This window comes from Salmo trutta, chromosome 13 (assembly GCF_901001165.1).
Source record: "Salmo trutta chromosome 13, fSalTru1.1, whole genome shotgun sequence".
Lineage (NCBI taxonomy): Eukaryota > Metazoa > Chordata > Actinopteri > Salmoniformes > Salmonidae > Salmo > Salmo trutta.
The window spans coordinates 73676119-73700733 of NC_042969.1; the positions used below are offsets into that span (position 1 = coordinate 73676119).

Here is a 24615-nt window from a genome sequence, read left to right on the forward strand (position 1 = left end):
CAACCAGTGCAGTAATCCATTTTAACCAACTATATTTCCACCATGGATGTTTCTTTCCCTCCTGACATGGCTGTGAAAATCCATGCATGTTAGGCTACCTTTACTCTGTTGATATTCCCATTTGAGAAAATAATATAGCACGTCTTCTTCCAATTTGGCACTGAGGGACTTTAAAGTCAGGGCAAAAAGTCTTTAGAATTGTCTAATCTAATAAGAGCATAGGTCCAGTCTCTTTGGTATTGGTTTCTCGAATAGTACCTGCTTCTGATAGAGCACAATAGTAATGGCGTCTTTTTGTAGACACGAACTCTGCCATAGCTCGTTGGCCAAAGCCTATGGGGAAATGAATGGGGCTTTTGTATGGTTTTTGGATAAACGCTGAAAATAAGGTCTGTGGTAAACACAGGTTTAGGAGACATAAACGTTTTGTTCTATGAGATCATTTTCATTAGCTAACGTCACTTTTTCTGAATTTTGATGCATTTTTATAATCAAAACTAGCACATAATGCACATAAAGGCTTCAAAATTCAGAAATGTCAGGTTAACTGACTGATATAATCTCATAGAACAAAACGTATAAGATCTCCTAAACCTGTGTTAACCCCGTTATTTCCACATTTCCCCCATTGGAATGGTCGAACGAAACAGAAGTAACTCATTCCTAGTTTTTAGGACTACAAGCTGGCGAGCTCTATAAAAGACTGTTGTAGCCTACCTACTCAGATTGCACCTTCTCGTCAACAGGTACGGCACCATGTCATAATGTATATCACCAGAAAGGGCGAGCTAACTCCGTCAATAAATCTAGGTGGCAGCGAAACACTGCCATGTAGTACAGACAGCCTCCACCAGGGAGTGCTAGTGCAGTCTTCTGGTCACACTAGATTCCTCAACCAGTTCAGCCTTGATAAAATGGGAGAGAGATAGAAGAAATCCCAGGCTATTATCCCTGATCACCGACAACGGCGAGACAGCCTATAAGGAGGAGGTCAGACACCTGGCAGTGTAGTGCCAGGACAACAACCTCTCTCAACGTGAGCAAGACAAAGGACATGATCGTGGACTACAGGAAAAGGAGGGCCGAATACGCTCCCATTCAAATCGAGGGGGCTGCAGTGGAGAGGGTCGAGAGCTTCAAGTTCCTTGGTGTCTACATCACCAACAAACAAACTACCAAAGACACCAAGACAGTCGTGAAGAGGGCACGACAACGCCTATTCCCCCTTAGGAGACTGAAAAGATTTGGCACGAGTCCCCAGAATTTTCAAAAAGTTCTTCAGCTGCACCATAGAGAGCATCCTGACTGGTTGCATCACCGCCTGGTATGGCAACTGCTCGGCAGGCGCTACAGAGGGGAGTGGGTACGGCCCAGTACATCACTTGAGTGACTCCAGTCACCCAAGTCATAGACCTATCTCTCTGCTACCACCTAGCAAGCGGTACCGGAGCGCCAAGTCTAGGTCCAAAAGGCTCCTTAACAGCTTCTACTCCCAAACCATAAGATTGCTGAATAATTAATCAAATGGCCACCAGAACTACTTGCATTGACACCCCCTACATGTATATATTACCTCAATTACCTTGACTAACCTGTAATCCCCACATATTAACTCGGTACCGATACCCCCTGTATATAGCCTCGTTAAAGTTAAGTTATTGTGTTACTTTTCTTAACTATATTTTCTTAAAACGGCATTGTTGGTTAAGGGCTTGTAAGTAAGCATTTCACATACCTGTTGTATTCGTTGCATGTGACAAATACAATTTGATTTGATTTGGTCCAAGCAATATTGTCTCTGAGGTCCAGGGCGAGCCTCTCCAGCTTGCCCCGGAGCAGCCTGCCGTACAGCTGCAGCACCTGGGTCTGCTGGCTGGGACAGCCTGGGTCTGGATCTGTCCCCCTGTGGACCAACAGACACACAGTCAATTGTTTGTGAGGGGAGATTGGGAGAGAGAAAGAGAGAGAGCTGGCATGAATGAAAGAGAGTGAGTGTGTGCCTCTGTCTGTGCATGCGTGAGTTTTTGTGTATGAGCGTGCATGTCTGTGCGTCTCACTGTGATGTCCAGGTTGGTGACTGTGCAGGTAGTTTGTAATTCCATGCACCAGTCTCTCCAGCAAAGATGACTGACAGCTGAGTTTTGTCCTTGTCCTCACTCTTCTCACACCGTCCAACAACACTCCTAGAACCCCTCTCACCTCAGTGTGCTTCTGCTGCAGCTAGGGAGGCACACAATCGATTTGCAACTTTGACTTTATGTGTTATAGAGCATTATAGATTATAGAAACACTTACAGATTTGTGATCCCAGGATGGCTTTAGAATCCTGACACAGGGTAGCTGAAGGGAGGAGGGGAGTTGGTCTGAACCACTACAACCAACCTGTATGGATCAAATAAACATAAAAGATACATAAAACAGATAAGATAGACACAATGTGTAGATTTCTGTGTGATTGACAAGTCTCTCACCCAGGGGCGAAAATCTGATATCAACTTTGGAGGGGACAATTACATGACATTTTCTCAAGAGCAATTCCTGAGGGGGACACCAAAAGTAGTGCTGTAACACACAGCCTACATTGTAATATGGTAAATGTGTATTGAGGAACCAAAGAAATAAGGTGTTTGCCGTACTCCTAACTACCGGTACCCAAAACTACACAACTAATCACAACAGCAATACAATTGCCTTTAACAAATCTTAATTCAGTCACCAGTTTAAGTTGAGAGTGGGGGCATCCATGGCATTTTCCAGTTATGTTCCTATTTTACAAGTAAAAAAAATTGAGAACCTTTCATAATGTTGCCAAACAAAGACTCAACAAACTTACCTGAGACTCCCTGTCTCTGCCAGTCTGTCCCTGCATATCTGTCCCCAACTCTGCTGTCTGTGTGCCATCTGTTGCCTGCTCTGCCTAATGACATCATTGTGAAACATTTCCATTAGAATTTCATTTCTTTCTTATGAACATTTTATCAACTAGTCTTTGAAATATTAGGCTACTAGGGTTCTTACTTTGCGTTTTGGTGTACTGAAAAATACTCTGATGTCTGTCTTTTTTATTTTTCTGCCATTTTTCTACCTGGCTGGCTGGCTGGCTGGCTACACACACACACACAGTGTGTAGGTTATTTACAGTAGGAGATGGGCTTCTATCATCTTATCTTCTATCATTCTATTTGGGCTTCGATCTAAAAGGTAGCTAGCAAATGTGAAACGGATTGCAGTGACAAGAGTTGACAGCTGTATGAGTTTACCATTTACACAAAATATGCTGCAACCTTTTGTAATTTTAATAGTTTGTTTCATATTGGCTGGCTTCCAACAATAGCTGAATTTGCAAAGCTAGCGAGCACCAATTCCGTTTCAGTGGTGTTTGCTATAATCTTTGCTACCCGGGTTAAATAAAGGTGAAATAAAATAAATTAATAAAAGTTCCCTTGCGACAATTTAGCTTTTGCAACGAGACCATTAAATATATTTAAGAAAATGGTAGAAGAGAGTGTAGTTCTGTTCAGTTTGGACTTCAGTTTATCGCTAACCTTATCACAGGGACTTTGAAGCACTAACTTACATCATCTGCATGCTGATCTTCGAATAAATTGACGATAGCAAAGATTCCATCTTTGACGACGCCACATAAATGGAATAGGTACTAGCTAGCTTAATAGTTAATATTTGCGCGCTAGCTCTGCAAATTCAGCTAGTGTGTGTGTGAACCCTGCCAACATAAAACAAAACATTGCTATGGCACGATTGACTGGATGAACCTCCCGTCAGTTACGTGCATTGAGTGCTTTTCAGACAGTAGACACGACCCCTCTGTTACCTTGCCAACTAAGGAACTGGCAGTGGATCAAACCATTGTGAGGCAAAGGGTGGGGGGTCGCAATCTTTTGAAACTTAAAAACGCGCTATTAAGTGTCTATAATCAGCACAATTGCTTTCATTGCGTATTATTAATATTATTTAAATTACATAGTTATGTTTACAGTGATATATTGGGGGGGACAAATCATATTTTTCCCAGGATGGGGGGGTTGTGTCCCCCCCGTCCCCCCCGGGATTTCCGCCCCTGCTCTCACCATGGCAACCTCCAGGTTGTTAATGTTTCACCTTGTGCTTACGTCGCACACAAAGTTGAGTGATCTGGTCTGGAAGTTGGGTACCCCAGAAGAAAACATGTACAACAGCAGGAGCAGAAGTCCTAAAGAAGTGAAGAGCAGATATTTCTTTGGCTTTCATGAGTACATTCAACTGTTATTGGTTCAGCAATCTCATCCCTCCAATCAACGGCAATTAGTTCAGTATTTTTAGACTTTGACGATTTCTTACAAATGTTTATTGACTTTACATAAAATAATACTTCCTTAAAGCCCCCTGCAAGCACGCAGCTCCCCACAGGACTGCCACACAGAAGAAATATCAACCCGTGCTGAGACTCATGAGATTGAACTTCACTCAACTTTACTAGAATTTTGCCCGTTAGTTTACACTATCAACATTTCCCTCTAAGGTGGGAATTGTGATCGAATCAACATAATATTAGCCCCTTTCAATGCAACATACCAATACAAGTCTGTGACTTCGTTTTAGGCAGAGTGCATCAGAGGAGGATTCTATTGCATTGACAGGCATGAGCTGTCGTGAGTAGGTGTGGTGTTTTGAGATCAAAGTGTTTAGCTGCGTGTGCACATTTATTCATATTCTTTGCTAGTTAGTGAGTTATTAGCCTAGCTAATTTCTGGTCAGCAATGGGGGAGTGACAGAGACTCCTCTGGCCATTTTAGTAACATCAACAACCAAATCTGCACAGTTTTTCACAAATAACTAGTCTGGTTTCCTAAGTCTCCCATCCAGTGTGGAGATGCGCATCTCCTTGATAAAATTCCATCTCTTTCTTTCGGCTTCCATTACTAATAGGTCACACACCTTGTTGTGCCTATTTATGCGGACTCCTTGGATCGACGGGCATTGACCCAGGATGTGTGAGCAAGATTCATACAGGGCTGCCAGCACCTGCAAGAGGAATCCATCTCCGGGCTTCACCTTGCGAGTATCCATGTGGGATAAACGTTGGCCCTCAACTTAAGTCCTTCGCTGCACTGACCTTGCTTGAATACCACTGTGGAGGGATTAGCAAGGCCTGGAGGGATTAGCAAGGAAATGTGGAAATAGATCAGCCTGGCAACTCAAGGTATGGGGACGCAAGCCTTTGGTAATTGCAAGACCAGTACTGGATTGGGCACTGCGGCGTCACTAAGCCAGTTGTGTTGTTGTTAAGGGAGGGCATTTAGTGTCACTCCCACAGTCTGTCAGACATATTTCATTGAACTCCGATTCATTAACTGTGCTGTGAGTTATCCTCCGGGTGCACTCATCTGCTGAGTGCCACAGCCGGTGGATCTTTCTGGCCTTGATCAATGGAATCTGATGGGCCAACTTCACGATGCCAGGCCTCCTGTCTCAGTGTTTCTCATCCAGCAACCTGTTCCAGGTGGGAAGTGGAGCCATTCCTTCACCATGGTTCTTTTCATGTACAGTTGGAGTCAGAAATTTACACACACTTCGGTTGGAGTCATTAAAACTAATTTTTCAACCACTCCACAAATTTCTTGTTAACAAACTATTGTTTTGGCAAGTCGGTTAGGACATCTACTGTGTGCATGACACAAGTAATTTTTCCAACAATTGTTTACAAACAGATTATTTCACTTATAATTCACTGTATCACAATTCCAGTGGGTCAGAAGTTTACATACACTAAGTTGACTGTGCTTTTAAACAGCTTGGAAAATTCCAGATAATGAGATAATCATTTGAGTCAATTGGAGGTGTACCTGTGGATGTATTTCAAGGCCCACCTTCAAACTCAGTGCCTCTTTGCTTGACATCATGGGAAAATCAAAAGAAATCAGCCAATCACCTCAGAATTAAAATTGTAGACCTCCACAAGTCTGGTTCATCCTTGGGAGCAATTTCCAAATGCCTGAAGGTACCACATTCATCTGTACAAACAATAGTACGCAAGTATAAACACCATGGGACCACGCAGCCATCATACCACTCAGGAAGGAGACGCGTTCTGTCTCCTAGAGATGAATGAAAAAGTGCAAATCAATCCCGGAACAACAGCAAAGGACCTTGTGAAGATGCTGGAGGAAACAGGTACAAAAGTACCAATATCCACAGTCAAACGAGTCCTATATCGACATAACCTGAAAGGCCGCTCAGCAAGAAAGAAGCCACTGCTCCAAAACCGCCATAAAAAAGCCAGACTACGGTTTGCCACTGCACATGGGGACAAAGATCGTACTTTTTGGAGAAATGTCCTCTGGTCTAATGAAACAAAAATAGAACTGTTTGTCCATAATGACTATCGGTATGTTTGGAGGAAAAAGGGGGATGCTTGCAAGCCGAAGAACACCATCCCAACCGTGAAGCACGGGGGTGGCAGCATCATGTCGTGGGGGTGCTTTTCTGCAGGAGGGACAGGTGCACTTCACAAAATATATGACATCATGAGGAAGAAAAATGATGTGGATATATTGAAGCAATATCTCAAGACATCAGTCAGGAAGTTAAAGCTTGGTCGCAAATGAGTCTTCCAAATGGACAATGACCACAAGCATACTTCCAAAGTTGTGGCAAAATGGCTTAAGGACAACAAAGTCAAGGTACTGAAGTGGCCATCACAAAGCCCTGACCTCAATCCCTATAGAACATTTTTGGGCAGAACTGAAAAAGTGTGTGCGAGCAAGGAGGCCTACAAACCTGACTCGGTTACACCAATTCTGTCAGGAGGAATGGGCCAAAATTCACCCCAACTTATTGTGGGAAGCTTGTGGAAGGCTACCTGAAATGTTTGACCCAAGTTAAACAATTTAAAGGCAATGATACCAAATACTAATTGAGTGTATGTAAACTTCTGACCCACTGGGAATGTGATGAAAGAAATAAAAGCTGAAATAAATCACCCTCTCTACTATTATTGTGACATTTCACATTCTTAAAATAAAGTGGTGATCCTAACTGACCTAAGACAGGGAATGTTTACGAGGATTAAATGTCAGGAATTGTGAAAAACTGAGTTTAAATGTATTTGGCTAAGGTGTATGTAAACTTCCGACTTCAACTGTAACTCTAATTCTGTGTACACCTATTACTATGACATAATTAACGGGGCACCACTTGCTACAAATCAGCAAGAAACTATAAAATAGTTACAATCATAACTACAGTTCATTTATAATTCTGATGCAATTAAATTCTTAAAATGACAAGGCAATGCATTCCTGGAGACAGTAGATATTTTATAAAACAAATCAGGTTTATTTAGAAATAACCAGGGTAAAGGCCTCCCATGTGGCGCAGTGGTCTAAGGCTGTGCCACTAGAGATTCTGGGTTCGGGTCCAGGTTCTGTCGTAGCCGGCCGCGACCGGGAGATCCATGGGGCGGAGCACAATTGGCCCAGCGTCGTCCGGGTTAGGGGAGGGTTCAGCTGGCAAGGATGTCCTTGTCCCATCGCGCACTAGCAACTCCTGTGGCGGGCCGGGCGCAGTGCACACTGACACGGTTGCCAGGTGTACAGTGTTTCCTCCGACACGTTGGTGTGGCTGGCGTCCGGGTTAAGTGGACATTGTGTCAAGAAGCAGTGCGGGGTTGGGTTGTGTTTAGTAGGACACATGGCTCTCGACCTTCGCCTCTCCTGAGTCCGTACGGGAGTTGCAGCGATGAGACAAGACTGTAACTACCAATTGGATACCACAAAATTGGGGAGAGAAACAAAACAAAACAGGAGAATACCAGAAAGCAACCAGTAACCAAAAAATCCAAACACTCTTAGATAACTTTCTGGACACCACATCCACTCACAGTAAAGAAGGCATCAATCTAGCAGTAAAAAACATCAACAATATATTCAGGCATTTTTTTTTAAATAACCAGGGTAAAGCGATTCAATGTACAGGAGGAATGAATAGTGGATATTGTGATTCCATAATGATGTATTCATGTGATAGGCTACAGAATTAGAGTCACAAACAGGGAATGGGGATTAGAGGGCCTAAGATCAAACAAACATTTATTCTTTATATTTCAGAAAGAAACAAGGCAGGGATTATAGGAGAAATATAGATAGTAATAATAAAAGTAGTAGTATAATGTGTTGTTTTACAGGGTCAGCCATTGTAGTATAATGTGTTGTTTTACAGGGTCAGCCATAGTAGTATAATGTGTTGTTTTACAAGGTCAGCCATAGTAGTATAATGTGTTGTTTTACAGGGTCAGCCATTGTAGTATAATGCGTTGTTTTACAGGGTCAGCCATTGTAGTATAATGTGTTGTTTTACAGGGTCAGCCATAGTAGTATAATGTGTTGTTTTACAGGGTCAGCCATAGTAGTACAATGTGTTGTTTTACAGGGTCAGCCATACTATGTAATACTAAGGCTGACCCTGTAAAACAACACATTTCACTGCACCTATCTGGTGCATGTGGCAATAAAAAAAATATATATTTTTGCACAGATACCAAACAACATACTTTCCCTTGGACAAGTGAGCCTGTTCATTTTCAGCAACATATAGCTGTCATAGGGGTCGTTGAATGGAGACCAAGGCGCAGCGTGTATAGTGCTCATTCTTTTTCTTTAATGAATAGACGACCGATAACAGTCCCGTCAGGTACACTAGACTAAACGGAAACAACTACCCACAAACCCCAAAGGAAAACAGGCTGCCTAAGTATGGCTTCCAATCAGAGACAACGAAAGACACCTGCCTCTGATTGGAAACCATACCCGGCCAAAACATGGAAACCAACACATAGAAATAGACATCTAGAACAATCCCACCTAGAAACAGAAAACCAAAACCACCCAAAACAACCACCTGTGTAAGGGCTGTCGTGAGAGAGAGACCAAGGTGCAGCAGAGGATGTGTTCATCATTAGAATTTTAATTCAAAAACAAGAGAACACTACAAAATGAACAAAAAACGACAGCAAACAGTCCTGTTTGGAAAATACTCAAAACAGAAACAATTACCCACAAAACCCAAAGGAAAAACATGCTCCTTATGTGTGACTCCCAATCAGCAACAACGAGCTTCAGCTGTGCCTGATTGGAAGCCACACACGGCCCAAAACAAAGAAATACAAAAACATAGAAAAAGGAACATAGAACACCCACCCAATGTAACACCCTGGCCTAACCAAAATAAAGAACAAAAACCCCTCTCTATGGCCAGGGCGTTACAGTACCCCCCCCAAGGTGCGGACTCAGGCCGCAAAACCTGACACTGAAGGGGAGGGTCCGGGTGGGCCTTCTTACGGCGGCGGCTCAGGTGCGGGACGTGGCCTCTGTTCCACTCTTGGCGTCGCCCTCTTAGGTGGCGCACCTGGCCGCGCCGAAGGTCTGGTGGGCGACCCTGACTGCGCCCGGCTGGCGGCCCTGGTTGCGCCCGGCTGGTGGGCTGTGCCCGGCTGGCGGGCGGCAATGGTTGCGCCCGGCTGGTGGGCGGCGATGGCTGCACCCGGCTGGCGGGGGGCGAACGCTGAGCCTGGCTGACGGGCGGCGATGGCTGTGGCCGGCTGGCGGGCGACCCTGGTTGCGCCCGGCTGGCGGGCGTCCCTGGCTGCGCCCGGCTGGCGGGCGTCCCTGGCGGCTCCGGCGGCACTGACCCAGGATTCACCAGGCTGGGGAGATATGAAGGAGGCCTGGCCCTGGGCGCAGGCACAGGACTCACCAGTCTGGCGGGTGGCTCTGGCGGCTCCGGTGGCTCCGGGCTGGCAGGCGGCTCTGGTGGCTCTGGCCCAGGATTCATCAGGCTGGGGAGACATGAAGGAGGCCTGGCCCTGGGCACAGGCACAGGCACAGGACTCACCAGGCTGGGGAGACATGAAAGAGGCCTGGCCCTAGGCGTAGGCACAGGACTCACCGGGCTGGCGGGCGGCTCTGACTGCTCCGGACAGGCGGGCGGCTCTGGCGGCTCCGGACAGGCGGGCGGCTCTGGCGGCTCCGGACAGGCGGGTGGCTCTGGCGGCTCCTGACAGGCGGGCGGCTCTGGCGGCTCCTGACAGGCGGGCGGCTCTGGCGGCTCCGGACAGGCGGGCGGCTCTGGCGGCTCCGGACAGGCGGGCGGTTCTGGCGGCTCCTGACTTGCGAGCGGCTCTGGCGGCTCCTGACTGGCGGGCGGCTCTGGCGGCTCCGGACTGGCGGGCGGCTCTGGCGGCTCCGGACTGGCGGGCAGCTCTGGTGGCTCCGGACTGGCGGGCAGCTCTGGCGGCTCCGGACTGGCGGGCAGCTCTGGCGGCTCCGGACTGGCGGGCAGCTCTGGCGGCTCCGGACTGGCGAGACCCACTGGAGGCCTAGTCCTAGGAGGAGGCACAGGACGGGACACTACAAAAATGAACAAAAAACGACAGCAAACAGTCCTGTTTGGAAAATACTCAAAACAGAAACAATTACCCACAAAACCCAAAGGAAAAACATGCTCCTTATGTGTGACTCCCAATCAGCAACAACGAGCTTCAGCTGTGCCTGATTGGGAGCCACACAAGGCCCAAAACAAAGAAATACAAAAACATAGAAAAAGGAACATAGAACGCCCACCCAATGTAACACCCTGGCCTAACCAAAATAAAGAACAAAAACCCCTCTCTATGGCCAGGGCGTTACAACCTGTCACGCCCTGACCACTCCACTATTGCAAATGACCTCTTACAATGGCCAGGATGTGACAATAGCTTACACATCTTGAATACAAAATCACACACACATCTCAACACTTTCAACCATGTCATTTTCAATCTGTTTATGCTGTTTGCTTGAGAAAATTAGAGAGTTTGAGGCACTTTCGCATGCAGTGTATTGTTCGCCAATGGAGAAGTTCAAAACAAATCACATTTTATTTGTCACATTCGCCGTATACAACAGGTGTAGACCTTACCGTGAAATGCTTATTTACAAGCCTAACTAACAATGCAGTTTAAAGAAAATAAGACTTAAGAAAATATTTACTAAATATACTGAAGTGAAAAAAAGTAGCACAATAAAATAACAATAACGAGGCTATACACAGGGAGTACCAGTACCAAGTCAATGTGCGGGTGTACAGGTTAGTTGAAGTAATTAAGGTAATGTAGGTAGGGGCGAAGTGACTATGCATAGATAATAAACAGCGAATAACAGCAGTGTAAAAAAAGGGTGGGGGTGGGGTCTTATGGCTTGGGGGTAGAAGCTGTTAAGGAGCCTTTTGGACCTAGACTTGGCTCCCCGGTTCCCCTTACCGTGCAGTAGCAGAGAGAACAGTGTATGCTTTGGGTGCCTGGAGTCTTTGACAATTATTTGGGCCTTCCTCTGATACCGCCTAGTATAGAGGTCCTCAGTTCACCTCAGCGCCACCACAGACTGGTCTACCCTGGTTGCCTGACTCTACTAAGACCTCTGCTGAGACCACCATCTGATCCTGCTAAAATTAAGCATGACAAATAATTACCTTGGTGTACATTATATTATCCAAGACTATAATCAGTGGTTTAATAATTGAAATGACCATTATTCCCAGATCCCAGACTAGCTTTAAGCTGCTGTCTAGATACTATAGACCTACATATCAACTCAAGATGGAACTTTTTATCTATTCACTGATTGTTACAATATACCGCAAAATTCACCTGAGCTCTGTGAACTGGGCTTCTCTGGCTGTCTGATCCTGCTGGGACACCTGTCACCATCTAATGCTGCTAAGACATGATGAGCATTGTGTTGTGTAGTGTGTACTGATTGTGCACAATGAGTCATGACTGAAGCCTGTAGAGCTGTCAATGCTGTGTCAGTGTGAAAAGTAGGGAATTAGCTGAAACTGACAGATCAATAACGTTACATTGCTATACTGGCTCTAATGAAAAGAACTCACATTGTGCTGTCAAAATTTTTAAAAACAACAGTCTTTAATCGTTTGGCCGCTGGTTTCATCATTTGATTCAGGTCTAGTGTAATTAGGGCAAAAATAATAGATGAAGTTAGTGAGCTTGCTAGCTGACGTTAGCCAACTTTTGGCTAGCTCTAATTGTACATCAACTGGCGAAAACTAGCCAAGTTCATTTACTTCTGTTGAAACGGGACAAAACAAAGGCTACAAAACATTTCCATTCACACAACAGCAGTTAGATACTGCTACCTGACAGATACTGAGACAGCTAGAGGCTAGAGCTGAACTGGTTGTGGTAGCTACTAGCTACAGTAGCTACTGTGAAACATTAACTAATGTTACAGGTCAGTTAGCTACACTATTAGCTCGGCACTGTGAATCTACATTTTTCCGCTTAAGTCAAACAGTAGTTACCTTTTATCAGTCAAATAAAAAGTAGCCAGTTTCTGCTCTGCTTGCTTTTACAACTCTGAGAAAAATCGCAACACAGACAGCACCTGTACGAGATCTTCAGTTTCTTGGCAATTTCTCGCATGGAATAACCTTCATTTCTCAGAACAAGAATAGACTGACAAGTTTCCGAAGACAGTTATTTGTTTCTGGCCATTTTGAGCCTGTAAACCGAACCCACAAATGCTGATGCTGCAGACACTCAACTAGTCTAAAGAAGGCCAGTTTTTAATCAGCACAACAGTTTTCAGCTGTGCTAACATAATTTCAAAAGGGTTCTCTAATGATCAAATAGCCTTTTAAAATGATAAACTTGGATTAGCTAACACAACGTGCCATTGGAACACAGGAGTGATGGTTGCTGATAATGGGTCTCTGTACACCTATGTAGATATTCCTTTAAAAATCAGCTGTTTCCAGCTACAATAGTCATTTACAAGATTAACAATGTCTACACTGTATTTCTGATAAATTTTATGTTATTTTAATAGACAAAAAAGTTGCTTTTCTTTCAAAAATAAGGACATTTCTAAGTGACCCCAAACTTTTGAACAGTAGTGTATATAAATATAGTTATTCAATAATTAATTTCCAAAGTTACCATAGATGACCTTTTACTTACCAAAATTACAGAAGATTGCGGTACATTTGGTGAATTACCAGTAGTTTTGCAACCCTATACTGAAAACAACAGCCAAAGGTGAAATGACAACTGTTCCACTTTCGTCAAATACATATTGTCTCTTCAACGTTGTGTGTGTCTGTGTGTGTGTATCATTTTGTCTGTCTGTCTGTTAGTTTTGTGGCACCTTGAGCGGTTTGACTGAAGACATTCTAGAAAGGTCCTTTTGAAGGTTAAGCAAGGATCCATCTCTTCGTGTGCATAAAAAATAGTGATAACACTTTACTTAAAGCCGACGTGTAATGCTTTATATGTTGCTTTTTGATGAATATACAGCCAGCAATAAACCTTTCAACTTGTTATATTCAAATTCATCTTTGTGTCTTCTTTCGCCTTCTTAGAACTACAGTGTCACGTCCATATTTAGGATACTGCATACAATCAACAAACTTCATACAGAGAACTAATCTGTTTGTTTGAGCATCTGCCAGCCTGTCTTGTATGTAGCCTCCAGCAGAGAGTAAGTTGGGAGGAGATATGGCTTTGAGCCAGGAGAGGACACACCTGAAGAACATTTTAAATTAGCAACCATAACATGACACTGCCATTACCTAGAAATGGGTTCTTGTTGATAGTAATTTCTCTTTTCTACTTAAGGTGTGAGGGTGTGTGTGGGATGTACATGATGTGTGTGTGGTTAACTGAATCATTTAATGTTCATTGCCAATCAACAATTCACTCCACTTATAAAGGTAGACTATTTGTAGCAAAACACACAAATGAATGGGTCAATACCCTATGGTCAATATGCTGTACAAATAGGGTTGCAAAATGTCCAAATATTCTCAGGTTTTCCAGTTCTTCTGGTTGGAGGATTCCCCGAATTAGCAGGAAATCTAGAATCCTCCAACCAGGATTTCGGGAAAACGGGGAAATTTAGGGAAAGTTACTGGAATTTGTCATCCTTATAGCTAAACCTAACAATGAACTATGGAGAGAGAATGAGTTGGGTACTTTCCTTGACTCAGTATAAAGAATGGAGGTCAATGAGGAGAGGACGGTACAATGACAAACAATATAGTATTTTATTATTATTATTATTAATTTCAAAAAAATATATATTGTCACAGAGATCCAAATTACACATATTATATTTTATGAATTAAACATACAGTATATGAGATGGATATTGAAAAGATAAACATATGTGTTGCTGCTCTATGGTTTAGTCTGAGTGGGAGTGTGTCACGTCCTGACCAGTAAAAGGGGTTATTTTGTAGTTTGGTCAGGGCGTGGCAGGGGGTGTTTTTCTGTGTTTTGGGGTTTTGGGCATTCTATGTCCTTTTTTCTATGTTTTTGTTTTTCTTTGTTTTGGCCTGGTATGGCTCTCAATCAGGGACAGCTGTACATCGTTGTCGCTGATTGGGAGTCAAACTTAGGCAGCCTGTTTTCCTTTGGGGTTTTGTGGGTAGTTGTTTCCTGTCTTGTGTGTGTTCACCTGGCAGAACTGTTGGCGTTTGTTTTCCTGTTTGTTTTAAAGTGTTTCATTAAAAATAATTATGACCACTTACCACGCTGCATCTTGGTCCCCTCTTCCAGACGATCGTTACAGAGTGTCTATAGAATAAATTGTATTGTTCACGTAACATATTTTCCTAGCTCCAACAGTGCAGTAAAACCTAACAGGCAAATCCCAAAAATAAAGGATTTTAGAAATATTAGAACGAGCAATGTCAGAGTCCGGAATATAAATCTATACAGTATTTATATGATGGTGGGTATAGACATTATGGACACTATATGAATAGACAAGGTGTGTACAGCAGTAGTTACTATATATAGGATGAGCCTTGACTAGAATACAGTATAAATACTGAACAAAAATATTAACGCAACATGGAACAATTTCAACAATTTTGTTGAGTTACAGTTTATATAAGGAAATCGGTCAATTGAAATAAATTCATTAGGCCCTAATGTATGGATTTCACATGACTGGGCAGGGGCGCAGCCATGGGTGGGCCACCAATTGGGGAGCCAGGCCCAGCCAATCAGAAATAATTTTCCCCACAAAAAGGGCTTTTTTACAGACAGAAATACTCCTCAGCTCCTGGAATATAGGATCAACTCTTTATATGTTGCATTTATATTTTTGTTCAGTATACATATGAAGTAGGTAAAACATTATGTTAACATTATTGAAGTGACCAGTGTTCAATGACTTTGTACATAGTGCAGCAGTTTCTAAGGTGGGCTGAGTAAGCACCCGTGTCGAAAATCAGCGTAGCGGAGGTGTTGTTGCCTACCTTCACCACCTGGGGTCGGTCCTTCAGGAAGTCCAGGACCCAGTTGCACAGGGTGGGGTTCAGACCCAGGGCCTCGAGCTTAGTGATGAGCTTGGAGGGCACTATGGTGTTGAAGGCTGAGCTGTAGACGATGAACAACTTTCTTACATAAGTATTCCTCTTGTCCAGATGGGATAGGGCAGTGTGCAGTGCGATGGTGATTGCGTTATCCAAGCATCTGTAGTGACGGTATGCAAATTGTAGTGGGTGTAGGGTGTCAGGTAAGGTGGAGGTGATATGATCCTTAACTAGCCTCTCAAAGCACTTCATGTTGACAGAAGTGAGTGCTACGGGGCGATAGTCATTTAGTTAAGTTACCTTTGCTCTCCGGGTACAGGAACAATGGTGGACATTTTGAAGCAAGTGGACACAACAGATTGGGATAGGGAGAGATTGAATATGCCCATAAACACTCCAACCAGCTGGTCTGTACATACTCTGAGGACGAGGCTAGGGATGCCGTCTGGGCTGGCAGCCTTGCGAGGGTTAACACGCTTAAATGTCTTACTCATGTCGGCCACGGAGAATGAGAGCTCACAGTCGTTGTGACTGTGTTTTCCTCGAAGCAGGCAAAGAAGGTGTGTGTAGCTTGTCCGGGAGCAAGGCTGATGTTCCCATTATAATCTGCGATTGTCTGGAATTGCCACATGTGTCTCGTGTCTGAGCCATTGAATTGCGACTCCACTTTGTCTCTGCACTGACGTTTTGCCTGTTTGATTGCTTTACGGAGAGCATAGCTGGACTGTTTGTGCTCATCCATGTTCCCAGTCACATTTCCGTGGTTAAATGTGGTGGTTCGCGCTTTCAGTTTTGCTCTATCCGCAGTTTTTGGTTTGGATACGTTGTAATCGTCACAGTGGGAACAACATCGTCTATGCACTTCCTGATGAACTCAGTCACTGAGTCAGTATATACGTCAATGTTATTCTCAGACGCAACCCGGAACATATCCCAGTCCGAGTGATCAAAACAATTTTGAAGCATATATTTCGATTGGTCAGACCAACGTTGAACAGTCCTTACCACGGGTACTTCCTGTTTCTCTCAATTTGCCCTACCTGAGTCGGATGGAGATGCCCTTGGACACCAGGGTTGGGGTCAATTACATTTAAATTCCAGTCAATTCACTTCAATAGTTTTAATTTGGAATTGGGTTTTCTTGCTGATTTAACTGCAATTGAAATGGAATTGACCCCAACACTGTTGGACACTGAATTTAGGTACGTTTCTGATTAGGGGTTCACAGCGAAGCTTGTTTTTCTGAAATATTTTTTTCTGCTTGCCAGGGTATCTGCAGGTAACTTGAAGTTGAATTTAAGACTTTTTAAGACCTTTTTAAAGCAACTTGGAATGGAATTTAATACAAATGTTGAGGACTGCACACACCACACACCTTATAATATTCCTCCAGAAATGAGCCCATGTTGAAAAAAGTTGTATTTTTAGGGGTGTCTCTTTCACCTACAACCAAAAAGTCTAATAAAATAATGCACTCATTCAGTGAATCATGTATCAAATGGCTATACTTCAACGAAAGGTAGCTAAGCAGAAGGGCTCTAGACTGACTTTTTCCAGTGCCAAGTAAGACATAAAAGAAGTTAGCTATTTCATCTAACGTGTTCAAGGAATGCATGATGGACATTTTGATTTGCAACATGTCAAAATAGAATCCAGAATAATTGAGTATCTTTTTGGCTCTTTAGAGATGAATGTGCCTGCATGTTTAGTGTCCTAGCCTATATGCTACATAATTTACCACCTGAGGAAGTAGGAACTCAAAACACATTAGCTAGACCGCTAACTCTGAATATAATATTGTTGTTAGATAGCCATGCAATTGATCTAACAGTAAATTAAATGTCCAACACATATGTTCCATTGGTAGGCCTATAGGCTACTTGATGTATTCACCGCAAATGGCACGCTCCACTCTGTTTCGCTGGGGCATCATCTCAAATACATACTCTGCTAGACAGGGCAGATACTTTCATTATAGTAAGCAGGTTAGTGCACATTACTGTTGACCAAATAATGGTTTTAGAACCAAAAAATCTACAGGAATGTTCTGTAGCCTAATCACTGAAATTACCGATGTAAGCAAAATTGCTTTCATATGAGGTAAGAGGAGGTCATTTTTGGTTCATCGTCCCACCTCTTGTTAGTGTTGTCATCTATCAAATTGTATAGGCTAGCTTGCAGACCCGGTGCCAGGATAATGTGACTAAGGGGGCATTTGAAATCGGTGATTGGGCACAATTTTGGAGGGTTATTGCATTGGAATAATATTGAATTCTGCTTATATCACGCTATACCACAAACATTAAGTTCAAGTGCAGAGACCCTGAGACCATTGATTGAGTGCTTTGAAGTGACAGGTTGGCACGAAATCTGTAGCCTATCTCAAATTTACTGTATCAGCACAATGGCCAGCCCTACACACTAAAGCAAGGCCATTTAGGTAATGAATATAGGCTACAAGATATTTTTTCAAGATATATTTACCCGATGTGAATGCAGCCGTACACACATCTGTTTTACCAAAAAAACGCAAACTAAATGCTGAAAGTAGTAACCTAGTTATTCATGCATGCGAACAAAAATACTGAATAGCAGTTTGGCTTAGAATACCGACACAACTGTGAATGCAAACGAATGAACGCGAACAGAACAAAACAGTAGTACCAAGTAGGCCTAGTAAACAAAATATCTGATCGATAAAGGCATGACACAATCTATATTGAGGCTAGTTACATTAACAGCAAATAAACACAGTAAATAAAAGGCAAATGGAGATCCAAATAACCAAAACATAGCCTACAAACTACTGCTGAGATGCAGCCATGCACAGCTGTCTTGACAAACAAATAAGCCTATAGGCCCGCTTATAGGAAAACCATGCCGCTCATGAGTACAGCAACAAGTTGTGATATGGCACAATACACTTCTGTGGATCAAATTTCACCCACGTAATCAATTAAGCAATGCCAGCCTACCATAAACACATTTCCAATATTTACAGTTCCATTACAACCAAAACCAACAACCAAGAAAAATGTATCTATTTCTGTGATGAAACATTATGATATGTAGCTATACCCAGGGGCGTCATTTGGGTTCTTGCATTGGAATTATATTGAATTCTGCAGTACGAATACTCCAGACACTCTCTCCCTACGAACCCATTGCTATTAAATGTATTTTTTTTGCACAGAAAACCTGTGGCTAGGGTAGGATTCTAGGTTAACCTGGGCTGACTCCTATGTTCCAAGATCGTCAGGATCAGTCAGAGGTGGAGGATGCTGTGGAGCGATTATCCTGGTGCTGCTTGTGGAAGGGTGGGTAGGCCCTGCTAGCGGAGCTAGCTGGAGCTCATCGCTGCTGACCTTGCCAGCGGCCTCTGTGGTTTGATGCTGCTGCTCATCGTTCTCCTTCTCCTTTTGGAAGTGGCAGATTAGCTGGTACAAGCTAGCAATTAAATGTTTTAACCATTATTTAACTAGGAAAGTCAGTTAAGAATAATTTCGGATTTACAATGACGGCCTACCCTTCAGGCTAAGGCTAAAAACACTAACGCTTTTTATAGCTAGCTAAGAACCTAACTAAACTCTGTAGTGGTGGGGCGTGAGGCAGAGTTGATTGAAGCAGCTTCAACTGTAAACTTGACCCCGCCCTTATAAATCAAAATCAAACTCATAGGAGTCATACCTAACCACCCCAATGGCTTTCCATAGCCCCGCTACACACACTGTGGCGCGCTCGGTCCATTGTGCTGATACAGCGCAGCAGAGATACAGATTTTTCGCCAAACTGTCACTCAATCATTTGAACTTTTTTTGGTATTTGTATATAGGGACATAAAACTAAAACTGAGGGGGCACAAGTTTCAACTGAGGAAGCTAAGCCACCTTTTGCCCCCTCGTGGAACTGGGCCCGCTACCTCGTGCTCTCCTGTCTCTCTTCTGGCAACGGCCTGACTCGCACTGGCACACGCACATGACATGCACACACAGAGGCGCGCCTCAAGTATTATTTGGTGTTCATTTAAAAAAGGATGTATTGCCGCAGTGGCAACAACTAAGCAGCAGCATAATATAACGGAAATACTGTAGTCATCTCCGTCACATTTTTGGGTTAAGAGATGGCTGAATTATTGAGAAATCAGGAAATCTGATTTTACCTGTCCATTGGCCTATGGACTTAACCTTTTAGGGTCATCAAAGACATTACCATGATGAACCATGTTACGTTTGGCATTGATATCTTAAAAAAAGGAAACTATTAGCAATTCACTTTTTTACATTTCTTAGATAATTTATTTTCCCTTGATATCCATTTTTGGGAGACAGGGTTTTTGCATATCCGGTTGTGAAATTTCCTTTAAAAAGGCAAAGTCATTAACGTCTGTCACGTGATTGGTTGAGGCTTCTTGGGTGTATGACGTCACTCCGAATATCAAATATGGCAGACAGTTTCTCTTGCTATCTGAAGCCAGTAGTAACCACCTAATTTAATTAAAAGATGAATCTAACATTCCCACACCCCAATAACATTGTCGCCGAGAAGCGCTTGCTAGCTAGTTACTGTGTTTGAGTCATCTCAGCCATTTTCTTTTAAAACAAAAGTAGCATTTTGCTAGCTAGCTAAGACATTCGCTAGACTGCTTCAAGACTCTGAGCTCATTGGGGATTCAGAAAAAAAAACTGCTGCATGTAGACACGTGTGCACATTTGTTGATTTTTCCTGCAAGTTAGTTTGCCCAGTTATAGCTGATTTTTGGTCAGCAAACAGGGTTGCACATCAAAATATCCATCATGCATTCCCTGAACATGTTAGATTAAATAGCTAACTCATTTGATCTGTGTAACGGTTGTTCAACTGATATCCGAACTTAAACAACGAAGACGGATAACTATTTCCACTGCTTGAATTCATTTTTCTAATTTCTTCCACAATAATGAATAATCAACAGAGACTGTGTGGGCGTGGAGAGGAGGGGCTGCAACATGATACATGGGATAGCAGTTTTCAAAGTAAAAGCTGTGTGACTAATATTACCTGACAATCACTCCAGCTAGCTAGCTAGCCTTCGCCAGGTTAGCTATAATAAGGGCCACCAACAATTAACGTTAGTTAGCTAACCCTGGGGGCATCTTCAACACCTCCTCACCTTGAGGACACACATTGTGGCTGCATATCAATAGTCTATTAGCTTCCTCTCACAGGTATTTTACTTAGGACAATACCTTTCTGGTAATCGCTTGTCACTAGTATGTACAGAGGCCCTCGAGATCATTAAATATTATTGTTTTTATGGATGTTTTGTGTTTTATTTGGTGATTATGTTTCTAATGTCTGTTTGTACGAGCTGCACTGAAACGCATTCCAATCAACTCTGTTGCTATGGCAATTGCAAGAGTTACAGTTATGTCAGTTGATGTGAATAAAATAAAATGTATTATTTCATATCTTGTATATTTTCCATGCTTTATTTCTGTTAAGAAACGCTTTGGCTCTGATGTGATCACCCCATAAAATAGTAAGAATAAAGTTATAAATGAAAGTAATGATATTGTTTGTATAATTTTGCTGCCGTGATTTCCTAGGTATATTATCATGTATACTCTCAACACATATCAATTCATTAAATCCATTGAAACGTGAAACGGCTTACTCTACCAACCAATTATCTCCCACAACACCTTCCCCCTAACGCTCCCCCGTATGCTAGCACACCACAAGCACAGAGGCATGCCTCGCAGTTGTGTGATTGGCTCAAATTAAATGATGACAAATACTTTACTCAGTAAGTCCCATAGATGTCTATGGTCACTCCCAGGAAGGCCAACTGAGTGGTTGATATCCCAGGCTTACATGTGTTGTGCACGATAACCTGGACAAGGTTATGTTTGGTGTGACCGAGTATTGACCCTGTTGTGTGGTTAATGTGTGGTCTATCTGTGGTCAGAGGGAGCTGGCGTGCAGACAGTGGGAGTGGAGGTGTTTGGAGAGGAGAGGACAGTGGAGTCAGTAGAGGACAAGCCAGTCACTTGGCAGTGTTGGCACTGCTACTTCCTACCTGAAGGGTTAGAGGACATCACTGCTACTTACCACCTGACCGGTAAGAGGACATAACTGCTTCTTCTCACCTGACCGGTTAGAGGACATCACTGCTACTTCCTACCTGAAGGGTAAGAGGACATCACTGCTACTTCCTACCTGACGGGTAAGAGGACATCACTGATACTTCCTACCTGACCGGTAAGAGGACATCACTGCTACTTCCTACCTGACCGGTAAGAGGACATCACTGCTACTTCCTACCTGACGGGTAAGAGGACATCACTGCTACTTCCTACCTGACCGGTAAGAGGACATCACTGCTACTTCCTACCTGACCGGTAAGAGGACATCACTGATACTTCCTACCTGACCGGTAAGAGGACATCACTGATACTTCCTACCTGACCGGTAAGAGGACATCACTGCTTCTTCTCATCTGACCGGTAAGAGGACATCACTGCTTCTTCTCATCTGACCGGTAAGAGGACATCACTGATACTTCCTACCTGACGGGTAAGAGGACATCACTTCTACTTATACAATCATTAAATAATTGAATCAAGCACAATTAAATATGGCATTTTATTTTACATCAGCAGTTGTCACAAAGAGCCTTTACAGTAACCCGGCCTACACCAGAGAAACCCAGGACATACAGGGCACCACTCCTGCCATCTCTTTCTCCCTGTGTAATGTTATATCCTGTTCCTGTTTTGGGCCAGCCGAATGCAGGTGTGCTCTCCCGTCAACATGAGGCTCCTGCTGCTCCCGCCCCAAATACAAACAGGTACACACATACACAGATACACACACAAACACACACACTATTAGGAATGGTCCCCTATTTACATGTCCGTGTGTATGTTTGTTGTGTGTCAGAGGTGAGGGCTGACCAGCCAGTGTTTGAGAAGAGGCCTCTGGTGTGGGAGGACATGTAGATGCGTCCAAGTTCCTGGACAGAAAGGTGACATATTTGTTTTCCCTACACCCTACCATTATCCCTTACTCTCACCTTTGCCCCTTAACCTTAAACCACTAACCCCTAAGTTTCTAACATGACGTGTGTGTGTGTTACAGGAGGAGTTGAAGATGGAGCTTGTCTTGTACCTGCAGTAGAACCCGGAGCTCCTCGCCATGATGGCCGACTTCTTGCAGTTCCTGTTACTACAAAAACCAAGCGACGTCTTATGTTTGCCCCCGAGGACTTCTCCCCCTTGGGCTCCACCGAACCTCGGGGAGCACCTTCAACACCTCCTCACCGTGAGGACACACACTGTAGCTGCATCTCAATAGTTTATTAGCTTCCTCTCACAGGCACTTTACTGAGATCAATGCTCTTCTGGTTATCACTTGTCACTAGTATGTACAGACCATCGAGATCATTAAATATGATTGTTTTTATGGATGTTTTGTATTTTATTTTGTGATACTGTTTTTACTGTGTACTGTACTGAAAGTAAAACTAATTCCAATCAACTCTGTTGATGTGGTAATTGCAAGAGTTTCAGTTATGTCAGCTGGTGTGAATAAAATAACGTATTGTTTCATGTCTTGTATATTTTCAATTGTTTTTATTTCTGTTAAGAACTTCATCCTGAGTGTAATAATTTCAGTAACTGCTACTTTGCTTTGGCTCTGATGTGACCCCCCCCCATAAAATAGTAAGAATGAAGTTATAAATGAAAGTAATGATATTGTTTGGATAACTTTGCTACCCTGATTTCCTAGGTATATTATCATGTATACTCCCAACATATATCAATTCACTAAATCCATCAAAACATGAAACGGCTTACTCTACCAACCAATTATCTCCCACAACACCTTCCCCCTAACCCTCCCCTGTACGCAAGCACCCCACAAGCACAGAGGCACGCCTCACAGTTGTGTGATTGCCTAAAATCTATTGATGACAAATACTTTACTCAGTATGTCCTAATAGAATTCTATGGTCACTCCCAGTAAGGCCAAATGTGTGCGCAATAGACAGGACATGAGGTTATGTTTGATTTGACCATGTATTGACCATGTTGTGTGGTTAATGTGTGGTCTATCTGTGGTCAGAGGGAGCTGAGGTGCCGATGGCAGACAGTGGGAGTGGAGGTGGTGGAGGTGTTTGGGGAGGAGAAGACGGTGGACTCAGTGGAGGACACCCCTGCCACTTGGCAGTGTTGGCACTGCTACTTCGTACCTAACGGGTAAGAGGACATCACTTCTACTTATGCAATCAATAAATCAATCAATCAAGCACAATTATATATGGCATTTTATTTTACATCAGCAGTTACATCCAGGCTGTTTCACAACCGGCCGTGATTGGGAGTCCCATAGGGCGGCACACAATTGGCCCAACGTTGTCCAGGTTTGGCCAGTGTAGGCCGTCATTGTAAATAAGAATTTGTTGTTAACTGACTTGCCTAGTTAAATATTGCTTTTACAGTAATCTGGCCTACACCAGAGAAACCCAGGACATACAGGGCACCACTCCTGCCATCTCTTTCTCCCTGTGTGATATCATATCCTGTTCCTGTTTTGGGCCAGCCGAATGCAGGTGTGCTCTCCCGTCAACATGAGGCTCCTGCTGCTCCCGCCCCAAATACAAACAGGTACACACATACACAGATACACACACAAACACACACACTATTAGGAATGGTCCCCTATTTACATGTCCGTGTGTATGTTTGTTGTGTGTCAGAGGTGAGGGCTGACCAGCCAGTGTTTGAGAAGAGGCCTCTGGTGTGGGAGGAGGACATGTAGATGCGTCCAAGTTCCTGGACAGAAAGGTGACATATTTGTTTTCCCTACACCCTACCATTATCCCTTACTCTCACCTTTGCCCCTTAACCTTAAACCACTAACCCCTAAGTTTCTAACATGACGTGTGTGTGTGTTACAGGAGGAGTTGAAGGTGGAGCTTGTCTTGTACCTGCAGTAGAACCCGGAGCTCCTCGCCATGATGGCCGACTTCTTGCAGTTCCTGTTACTATGAAAACCAAGCGACGTCTTATGTTTGCGCACCTTCAACACCTCCTCAGAGCCAAAGCAAAGCAGCAGTTACTGAAATGATCACACTCGATGATAAAGTTCTTAACAGAAATAAAGCATGGAAAATATATAAGACATTTTATTTCATTCACACCAACTGACATAACTGTAACTCTTGATTTGAATTAGTTTCAGTGCAGCTCATAAAAACAA

General features: G+C 43.4%; 1 long non-coding RNA gene across 1 annotated transcript; it reads left to right on the forward strand.

Annotated features, from left to right (window-relative positions):
- The first annotated feature begins 22294 nt into the window (after positions 1–22294).
- Positions 22295–22970, forward strand: LOC115204946 (uncharacterized). Its single transcript, XR_003880538.1, has 2 exons — positions 22295–22378; positions 22492–22970. It is a non-coding gene; the product is annotated as an uncharacterized LOC115204946 (long non-coding RNA).
- The last annotated feature ends 1645 nt before the right edge of the window (positions 22971–24615 follow it).